The 11,038-nt window shown below is 37.4% G+C and overlaps 1 non-coding gene across 1 annotated transcript; it reads right to left on the bottom strand.

The window, feature by feature from the left end:
* Positions 1 to 1,140: 1,140 nt before the first annotated feature.
* On the bottom strand, positions 1,141 to 1,242 carry LOC123937771. Its single transcript, XR_006817568.1, has one exon. It is a non-coding gene; the product is annotated as a U6 spliceosomal RNA (small nuclear RNA).
* Between the last annotated feature and the right edge of the window lie 9,796 nt (positions 1,243 to 11,038).

The following is an 11,038-nucleotide window of genomic DNA, read 5'->3' as shown; positions in this document are numbered from 1 at the left end:
TTGTAGTTAATTATTCTTTTAAAATTTGGTAAAACTTAACAGTAAGGCTATCTGCTCCTGGGCTTTCCTGTGTTGGGAAGTTTTTGATTACCAATGCAATCTTCTTACTTATTGTTGGTCTATTAAGATTTTCTATTTCTTCCTGATTCTGTCTTGGTAGGTTGTATGTTTCTAGGAATTTATCCATTTCTTCTGGTTTATCTAATTTTTTGGTCTGTAATTACTCATAGTAGTCACTCATGATGCTATTTATTTCTGTAATACCAGTTATACTGTCACCTGTTTCGTTTCTGATTTTATTTGAGTTTCCCTTTTTTTTACTTAGTTGGTCTAGCTAAAGGTTTCCCAATTTTGTTCATCTTTTTAAAAAACCAGATTAGTTTCATTGGTTTTCTAGTGTTTTTCTGGTATATACTTTATTTGTTTCTGCTCTAATCTTTATTATTATCTTCCTTCTCCAACTTGGGCTTAGTTATTTCTTTTTCTAGTTCCTGGAGGTATAAAGTTGGGTTGTTTGAGATCTTTCCATTTTCTTAGCATATGCATTTATTGCTATAAACTTTTGTCTCAGAACTGCTTGTGCAGTATCCCATGTGTTTCCATTTTCATTTGTTTTGACATTTTTAAATTTTACTTTTTATTTCTTCTTTGACCCATGGATTGACCCATGGATTGTTGAGGAGTGTGGTCTTTAGTTTCCACATGCTTGGTAAATTTCCAGCTTTCCTCTTGTTGTTGATTTCTAGTTATACTCTTGTGGTTGGAAAAGATACTTTCTATGATTTCAATCATAATTTACTAAAACAGGATTTGCAGCCTACCATATGATCTATCTTGGAGAATGTTCTGTATGCACTTGAGAAGAATGTGTATTCTGCTGCTGATGAACAGAATGTATGTGTCTGTTAGGTCCATTTGGTCCAATATATGGTTCAAGTTCAACATTTTCTTTTTGATATTCTCTCTGGATGATCTATCCATACCTGAAAGTAGGGTATTGAAGTTCCCCTACTATTATTGTACTGTTGTCATCTTCTCTCTTCAGAATCGTTACTATTTATTTGCTTAATATATTTAGGTGGGCTGATGTTGAGTGTATATATTTATAACTATTCTATCTTCTTGATGAACTCACCCCTCAATAATATAGAATGTTTGATGAATTTGTATGTCGTCCTTGTGCAGCGGCCCTGCTAATCTTCTCTGTATTGTTCTGATTTTAGTTTGTTTTACTGAAGCAGACACAACCCATGGTATTGTGAACATATAAAATTGTTGTTTTAAAGCCACTAAATTTTCAGTGGATTTTAAACAGCAATAAATAACTGATAAAGACTTAATCTGATTGATGAGTCTAGAAAGAGAGGTTGAGGATTCACAGTCCAACCTCTTTCTCTCATTCTTCTTTTGGGAGTAAGCAACCCACTGAGAATCCATGGTCTCTTTTTGTCATCCAGGCCATAAACCTAACAGGATTGAGATTCACTGATATGTATTTTTTCCAGATGTTAACAAGACAGGAGTTAAAGTCAGTATTTGGCTTAAATCAAGACCAAAACCAAATACTGCCATAAGAAAAAGAAGTAGAAATCAAGAAGACATCTAAAAATAATTTTTAAAAACTAGTATAATATTTTAGTAGTCACAAATTAGAAGATGATTAATGAGATAAAAATGTTTTAAGTATTTTTTGTAACAATATTCCCCACTTTCCTTTTTTTTTACATTCTTTATTATTGCAAAATTAAAAGTAATTTATGAAGATTTTGAATTTTTTTTCCTCAGGAAATTTTAAGGTGACAAAAACTGTAATTTAACTCATTCTCACAAGATGTGAAAAATTCCCAAATAAGACTTTTTATTGAAAACACATAATATCTTGGTATGGGTTTTGACCTTGACACATTTCTGTTACTCATTTTTATGTGAATATCATTTTCCTGATTATCAGAAGGATATTTGTTCTAACAATTCTGTGTTTCTGTGCAGTGTTAAATTTTTTTTTAAATTTTTAAGACTTTATTTATTTATTTGACAGGCAGAGAGAGAGCAAGAGATGGAACACAAGTGGAGGAGTGGGAGAGGGAGAAGCAGGCTTCCCATTGAGCAGGGAACTGGATGCAGGGCTGTATCCCAGGATCTTAGGATCATGACCTGAACTGAAGGCAGACGCTTAATGACTGAGCCACCCAGGTGCCCCCCTTTTTTAAAAAAACTTTTAAGGTGATTTTTCTGAGTAGTTTCTGGTTTTGTTTTTGTTTTTTTTGTTTTGTTTTGTTTTGTTTGCTCTATTTATCTGCCCCACTTTCTTTAATCTATGTTGTTCCATCCCTAATGAATATTGATTTAGCCTCGCCTATTTTGTCTGAGTGTGAGCTCCTTGGAGGGTGAGAAGGTGATGCTGCTAAGACGTCAGCTGGCTTACTGCAGGGCCCCTTGCCTCATCTGCTAATCTAGGACAGGTCCCTCTCATTTCTGCTATTGCTCTCGCTGGCCACCATGCCTCCCCATGAGTGGCCATTTTGGGGTCTCCTACTGTCAGATTATCAGTCATTCCATGGCTTCTCTGTTTTCTCCTAAACAGATACTGATCATGTGTTGGTCTTGTGGCTCTTGCTGGTTTGCATTTTGGTGTTCCTGGAATATATTGTCACCTAGTTTTCTTGTAAATGCTGTCCATTTTTCTTTTTACTTTTTCTTTTCCATTTCACCGTATTTCTTGTGTTGGATTTTAGGAAGATCTAAAAGCTATGCCTCTTCCACCACTGCCATCTTCATAGAATTTGATAAAAAGAGTTTTATCACAAGTTCAATCTTGACTGCCCATAATTTTAAAGTAGGCATCTGTCATTTGTATCTTCTGGCAAAATAACCAGGGTTAAGTTCAAACTTAAGTGTATCTCTGTGTATCAGTGATGTATCTATGATTTGGCTACCCTAACCCCAGAAGGGTACGTTGAATCCTGGGCTGCACTATTAGGAAGCCCACATGCACATAGATAGAAACTGTGTTCTCTAGCTCTGCCCCTACCAGGTTTAAAAAAAAAAAAAATAAGGTTTACCTGCAAATGTTAACCAACTCCTTTATATCACTTCTTGATTACTTCAGAACTTGGACAGGAAGAGTTTGCCCTTTATTATATGAAAAATAAACTAGGAGTAAAATATTAGCACTTTAGCACATGCATCCTTAACATGGAGATTGAGACATCTGGCAGGGCTGCAGAGGGTAACTTTAAGTTTTGGTGGCTCTTACTAAATGTTACAGGTTGAATTGTGTCCCCCCAAATAAGATAGGTTGAAGTTCTGACCCTCAGTACCTCAGAATGTGACCTTATTTGGAAATAGGCTAGCTGTAGATGTAATTATTAACTCATTACATGAGGTCATACTTGAATTGAGTGGAGCCCTACTCCAGTGAGGGCTGATGTCCCTATGAGAACATGGCCATAAAGACTGAGAGAGAATGCCACATGACAACAAAAGAAGAGATTGGAGGTATGTAGTTCCAACACAAAAGATTGCCTACAAACCACCAGAAGCTAAAAAAAGACAAGGAATTCCCTTACAGATTTCAAAGGGAGAATAGGTGGGCTGACACTGATTTCAGACTTCTAGACTCCCCAACTCTGAGGCAATAACTTTTGTTCTTTTAAACCATCCAGTTTATTGTGTTATGGCCCCCTCGGCAATGAATACTCGAAAGGCTAATGGGGGCTTCTTATCTTCAGAGTCTTCAGCCTGTATCAAACAATGCTGGTTTTTTAACTAACATCTCTCTCTTTTTTTTTTTTTAAAAAGATGTTATTTATTTTTTGGCAGAGAGAGAGACAGCGAGGGAGGGAACACAAGCAGGGGAAGTGGGAGATGGAGAAGCACCTTCTTGCCTAGCAGGGAGCCCAATGTTGGGCTCGATTCCAGGACCCTGGGATCATGACCTGAGCTAAAGGCAGATGTTTAACGACTGAGCCACCCAGGTGCCCCATTGACTAACACCTCTTGAAGAAAATATTTTTCGATTAATTGAATGTTTGCCTTAGTCACACCAACTAAGAAAAGCCCTGTTAAGCTCTAGTTCAATGTCAAATTATAGCAGTTTATTACTTGCAATAGAGAATTTACTAAGTAATATGATGTAAATGAACTTGAGGACAATGTTTGGGAACTATAAATTTAAAAAAAATTCCTGCCAACCAAGAGCAATTCTCCACAAAAGTAGAAGGGAAAAAGAGTTCTATTTTGAATAAGGGTTAAGTCAGAAGGGCCAAGCAATCCACTAAAAGATTGCAAAAACAGAAAGAAATCTCACCTTTTTATACAGCCAGGCAGATACAATTCATTCCGTAAAAGTTGCAGGATAAACAGTAACTAGTACTCAAATAAGAGGACTTGACAGTACTATTTGTCACACAGAGTTCACCTTAAGGTTAAATCTGGTAATTAGGGTGACCATCTAGGTTAGTTAATTGGCTCCATCCAAAGGAAAACAAACTTGTCATATCTATATGACAAGAGATTATTTTGTGATTTGGAACAAGGTGCCCACTCAGTTTAAGCTCCTACTTTCTCAAAGAAACTGGGAAATAAGGTTTCTATCTTTTTTGACATTTACATCTCAAAGAGATGGCTTCCTAGTACTTAGGAAACATTAAACTTTCAAATAAATTATTGCAGTGGCTAGATTTAAATGAAATAGCATTAATTCTTCCTTGTATGCTTCTGGTTCCTGTAAGAATGACTTATTAAATCAGTTTGCCAGTCCGAGTTCTCAGACTCTGCCAATGAATTCCCTTGGACATTGATTCTTAGCAGTTGAGAAAATACTGTCAAAAGTAATAGGGGCACCTGGGTAGCTCAGCTGGTTAAGTTTCTGCCTTCAGCTCAGGTTATGATCCTAGGGTCCTGGGATTGAGCTCTATGGCTAGACTCAGACTCCCTACTTTGGAGGGAGTCTGCTTCTCCCTCCCCCACCCCACCCCTTCTAGTGCTCTCTCTTTTGCACTCTCTCTCAGTTAAATAAAATCTTTAGCAAAAGTAATTAATTTATATCAACACTTTCCTAACTTCATTTTGTGACATGCTCCATGAAATAAGAGAGTTTCATGGTTGTGGCAAAGATTCTTCATAGTCCTCTTCTTCTGTACCACAAAAATAGAATTTTTAACCAGGCATGTGGCTACACAGAAGGAATACTATATACTTTTAACCTTGTTTTTAAAGTAGGTGAGGTCATAGAACTAAATTCAGGCCAATAGGATATAATCAAAAGCCGCGGGGCACCTGCGTGGCTCAGTGGGTTAAACCTCTGCCTTCAGCTCAGGTCAGGGTCTCAGGGTCCTGGGATTGACCCTCACATCGGGCCCCATGCTCAGCGGGGAACCTGCTTCCCCCTCTCTCTCTGCCTGCCTCTCTTCCTACTTGTGATCTCTGTCTGTCAAATAAATAAATAAAATCTTTTTTTAAAAAAGTTGCTTTGCTACTTCTAGGAAGTATCTTTTTAAATGTTTTTTTTTTAATTTAATTTTATTTTTTTGACAGTTAGAGATCACAAGTAGGCAGAGAGGCAGGCAGAGAGAGAGAGAGGAGGAAGCAGGCTCCCCGCCAAGCAGAGAGCCCGATGCGGGGCTCGATCCCATGACCCTGGGATCATGACCTGAGCGAAAGGCAGAGGCTTTAACCCACTGAGCCACCCAGGCACCCCTCTAGGAAGTATCTTTAATAGGTTAGGGGATTCTCTTCTTTTCACTTCCTCCTTCCTGCTGGATGGATTGTGGATGCAGCCATGTGGAACCATGAAGTGATCTTAACAATGGAAGACTGAGCCATGATACCCTAAAGAGCCAAAGTTGCTCCAGACTATGTATCTGTGGAATTTTACTTAAGAAAAAAAAAAACAACAAAAAAAACTTTTATCTAGTTTAAGACATTAAGACACTTATATTTTAGATTTTTTTTGTCACTCCTAGCTGAACTGAATCTTAATATAATAGTCAAATATATCTGGGAAATTCTGCGTATCTTATCTTGCTCTATTAAGGGATATTGGCATATAAAGATTCCCAAAAGACCTGCAGCAAAATAATATTTTTAATTTTTTTAAAGATTTTATTTATTTCTTTCACAGACAGAGATCACAAGCAGGCAGAGAGGCAGGCAGAGAGAGAGAGGAGAAAGCAGGCTCCCCGCTGAGCAGAGAGCCCGATGCGGAGCTTGATTCCAGGACCCTGAGATCATGGCCTGAGCCGAAGGCAGAGGCTTTAAGCCACTGAGCCACCCAAGCATCCCTAATATTTTAAATTTTGTTTAATACTCTTTTCCCAGTATTTCCTTTTTTTTTTTTTTACTAACACACTACAAGGATAGTTAATTTCCATGTTATTAGTACATAATAGCGGGCCCTGCTACAAATATATTAGATTTTCTATAACAACGCAACTTTGCTAGTTTTGTTGCCATCTGAACAACTAGGATCTCCATACTCCTGAGATGTAGTCTAATGAATATTTAGCTCCATAGTTTGTTCAGAGTGATTTTTCAATTCTACATTTTATAACCTGAATCCTGTGAGCAAAGGTGGGTAGGCACTACTTCCAGAGTCTGAATTAAGTTGTTGCTTATGTGACTAAGTCATCTATAGACATTTCAGGTCATGTACTTACTGAATTCTGTTAACACTGATGTCAAGAGTTTATAATGGAAAGTATTCATTCATTTCTTTAACAAGCAGTCTCACTGTCTAGGGTCTATTCTTCAGTCAGATTTGGTTCACTCAAGAGGAATCACTGGATGACTTGATCATGAGCTACAGCTATAAGTCAGTTGTGTGACACGTCATCTAAGAGATACCTAAATTACAGTATTGAGACTTGACAGACTTGACCTCAGTTCTTCAACAAATATAGTTTTAAATGTAGCTAATATCTGGTGTTACTGAGAAAAGTGTCTCTAATAGTTCTACAATTCATCAATATTACTGTTAAACTAATATGATGGTTCTTGGAGGGCCATGGATTATTTTTCTTTACGGCACCTTTGGTGACAAGCACAGGGCATATGTAGGAACTGACGTTATTGTTGGGTGGGGTGGAGTGGAATCACTAGCGTTAACTTGTTTTGCAGAAACTGCATTTCAATACTTTGTTTTAACAGTGACACTTTTTCTTTGCTTCTCATCAAACAGTTAAGGGTTTGTTGGTTGTTTTTTTCACAACTTAATAGAATCTATTTCGGTTTCCCAATATTTGAACTTGTCTTGATGTACATACTCAGATGTGAGAGGCAGGAAAGTTTTAAATTATGCCGAGGTCCGAGTCTTCTGTAATCTAATTAATTGGGTCACACTGATATTTTTAGAACCTTTAAGACATTCAGGGTGCTCCGGAGCTCAAATCTATCTGGCCCCCAAAGCCGTGGAGAGGCCCTGCATCCCACACAGAGTTTGCCACCTTGCATTTTTCTGTAATGGTAATGCTACTTTCTGTCACAAAAAAGTTTATTTGGCTTCTGCAGAATAGGTGAAGCTTGAGCATCTTCCCTCTTAGAATTACCATTTTAAGTGCTGAAACACCCAACAAACAAAATAATGTGCTCTTCTTGTTGTGGTTGTTAGTTGTAAAAATGAACAGATACCCCTTAGAGAAGGATTCGGACTTTCATTCTTCCCTCTGAAGCAGCGATTCTGCAGCTATCATTCAAAAATAGCATCGAAGGTAAATCTTTACTGTGCTTAAAGAACCACATGAAAACACTCTCTGGTGGATTCTTTAAATGAAATACAAGATAATCCTGCCAAAACTATATCTGCATTTGAAGCCATTACACCAGAGATACAGGGTATAGTTTTCTACGGGCCATTCCTGATTAAAATTTTAACTAGATCAGTGTTGCAGAGCTTTGCTTTCTTGCCTCATTTAATTCATGTTTTCCCTCCCTTTTTAATAGTCTCAAAGTATTTTTGTGAGTCTGGAACAATGATTTTCAAACCTGAGAGTACATGAGGCTCAAATTCACAGAACAATTCAGTACGGCTGGGCTGAATTCAGGAAATCACGTTAATAACAAGACCCAGGTATTTATTTCTTTTCTGTAACACACGGGGGCCTACATCAGGCCATTCCTTATCACTGCCTCTATCTCCTCTTTTTCCAAAATCATCTGGGGACAAAAGAAGCAAGCTTGTCCCCTATCTCTTGATTTCTAAACCCCATAAAGTAAAACTCCATAAATTAAAACCATATTTGGCCAAGTCTTTTCCTTGATATGCTGAATGGGAAACTAAGCTGGCGGTTATGATTTTATTTCACACATTATAATTAATGAGGGAGCCAGTAAGATAAAAAACAAAACAAAACAAAAAACGGGTTCAAAAGCACACACACATGAACACATGCGCATCATTAAGAATGCTGAAATAAATTTGCAAACAGATAGAAAACTGGTCAATAATCCAAGGGCCATAATCAATTATATTCCACATGAAAATATCCATTTGCATTTCTAGGAACAAGAATAATTTGCATTACTGTAAGTTTTCTTAGACTTACCAGAATTATACAATAGCTCAAAGACTGGTCTCAGACCCCTGTAGAACTAGACAACATAAAAGGGTGTGGAAGTGATTTCTTTCCCCGTTTGAATGTCTTCCAAATTTTTTTGGACAGAGCCAGAGACCTAACTTCTTTATCGGTAAAATGAGAGATTTGACTAGTGAGTTTTTTAGTACTTAAAAAAAAAATTTTTTTTTATGGACTAGTGACTTTAAAAAAAATTTTTTATTTATTTATTTGAGAAAGTGAGTTAGAGTAGGGTGGAAAGGAGATAGGACACAGAGGGAGAGGGAGAAACAGGCCCCTCGCTGAGCAGGGAGCCCAACATCAGGCTTGATCCCAGCTCATGACCAGAGTCAAAGGCAGACACTTAACCAAATGAGCCACCCAGGCACCCCGGGACAAGTGACTTCTGAGATTCTTCAATTCCACCATCCTATTACTCTGATTTCTTGGCCATTATTTATGTGTGTGCATAAAACCCATGGAATATTTTTGTTGCTCTGTCAGAACTATTGCAGTCATTTTTATTAGTCAAATCAGCCATAGCTATGAGTGTATCCTCTTGCAGTCTCTGTCTAAAAATAAAATCAAATAAAATCAAACACAAATTCTGCCTTTCTCCCAGTTACTGTTACGCCATGTGTTCATGTGTGTATATGTACTTACAAACGAAAGAAGAACGTGAGCCTAGGTATTCTACGCGTATTTGTTCATTGTCTTTACCAAATGCTACCTCTGGAAGAAACTGGTAACTTGGCTAATGTAACAAGTCAGGACAATATTGTGTAGATTTTGCAGACCTTTGAGAAGGAACGAATCAAGATTTCTTCAATTCTCGTAGACTTTCCTTCAGGGCAAATAGAGCAAACCTTTTTAAGTTTGCTTTGTGATGGTAGAGGTAGTCATAGTAGTGTTAGAGGTGTCAAAAATTAGCACTGTTGGTGGAGGCCAGTGTTACGCAGTAGAGAATTAGGAAGATACTAGGATGTGTGATTTTTGTATGTTTGTTCACTTCATTCCTCTTCTATTAGAAAAGTTTTAACTTTAAAGCAATGGCAAAGATACACAGCCTCTCCAGTTTTGTAATTTAACAAACGTTTGTTGAAAGAGTAATTGAACTGCTTTCCTTTCTGGAAACAGAAAGCCCAGGTGTCATAAAACACTCTCAGTCTATTGAGTTTATAAAAATTCTACCATATTTGAAGGTAGAAAGCATAAATTAATGATTACATGCAGCTGACATTTTTTGAGAATATTCTGCTTTGTAGATTTTATCAGGTAAAACCCCATTCAGTTTAGAAATCATCATCAAAACGTCTCTTTTATTTAAATTTGTTTATTCTCATTTGAATGGTCTCATTTTAACTAAAACAATATTCTTGATGGTAAAACATAAAAACAATCACATTTCTTTGTTTCAGTCTTTCTTTTCTTTCATCCTAGTCATTTCTGTAAAAACAGAGACCAAAATGACTGGGTAGCGTTATGGAGGATTTCTGGTAATAATACACCTACACAGTGTACTGCAGGAAGTAGGAAGTCCATACCTGATACCCTCGGTAACTTATGGCTTGAATCATATAAAAACATAGGACAATAGCTACTGAATGTTGAAGATCTACATCCCAAATATATTTTTCTGCACCAATAACATAACATGGATTCAAGAGACAAAAAATAGCAAAGCCTAAATCCTATACACACACATATACATTTATATCTGTCTATATAGATACACACATGCATGAAAGTGTTTGCAAGTAAGGTGCGGGAGATGGACACAGAGGACGGGATGATGAGAAAAAAATCACTAAGAGTAATTAACATGTTTATATGGGAGCCAAATGACATTCATCATTAATTTTATCATCACAATAACCCTGAGAAATAGTTTTTAGTAACACCATTTTACAAGTGAAGAAAATGAAACTCAATAGTAAGTAGCAGAGCCCAGATTTGAAACATTCTGCCCGATCCAAAACTAATAGGACATATAGGAAGACTTTTCCTGTTGTCCTTGAACTGCATCTAGGGCTCCAAACTAAAGCCAAAAATCAGTGAGTACGTCCATATTTTAAAATCAGAGAGCTGCCCGCAACTAGAGCCAGCCATATTCTCCCAGAGCGTCAACTGGCAGAACTGCTCCTGCCACCAATCCTAGCACCTCCCACCTCTGTTTCTCCCTCTGAAAGAACTTAGAGGGAAAGAGGTGTAGCTTTCCCTTCCCTAAAGCTAATGGGAAGGGAAAGGGAGAAAAGAGAGAATTTTTTCCAAAGATTGGGGTATGTACAAGAAGTGGAGGACAACATTTTTATCCTCATGAGAGAATTTGGTTCAAGAGTGGACATGTTGCTTGGCTCCCATATGATGTGAAGAGGGGCAGAGATTTGGAGAGAGGGGTCAAGGTAAGATCCAATGACCACTCTGCCTGTCCTGTCAGTTTCCATTAGACGATGGATTCTATGTGCACCTTGGCTCCCATATGATGT

Source organism: Meles meles, chromosome 2 (assembly GCF_922984935.1).
Source record: "Meles meles chromosome 2, mMelMel3.1 paternal haplotype, whole genome shotgun sequence".
Taxonomy (NCBI): domain Eukaryota; kingdom Metazoa; phylum Chordata; class Mammalia; order Carnivora; family Mustelidae; genus Meles; species Meles meles.
This window is presented reverse-complemented; position numbering and strand designations above follow the sequence as displayed.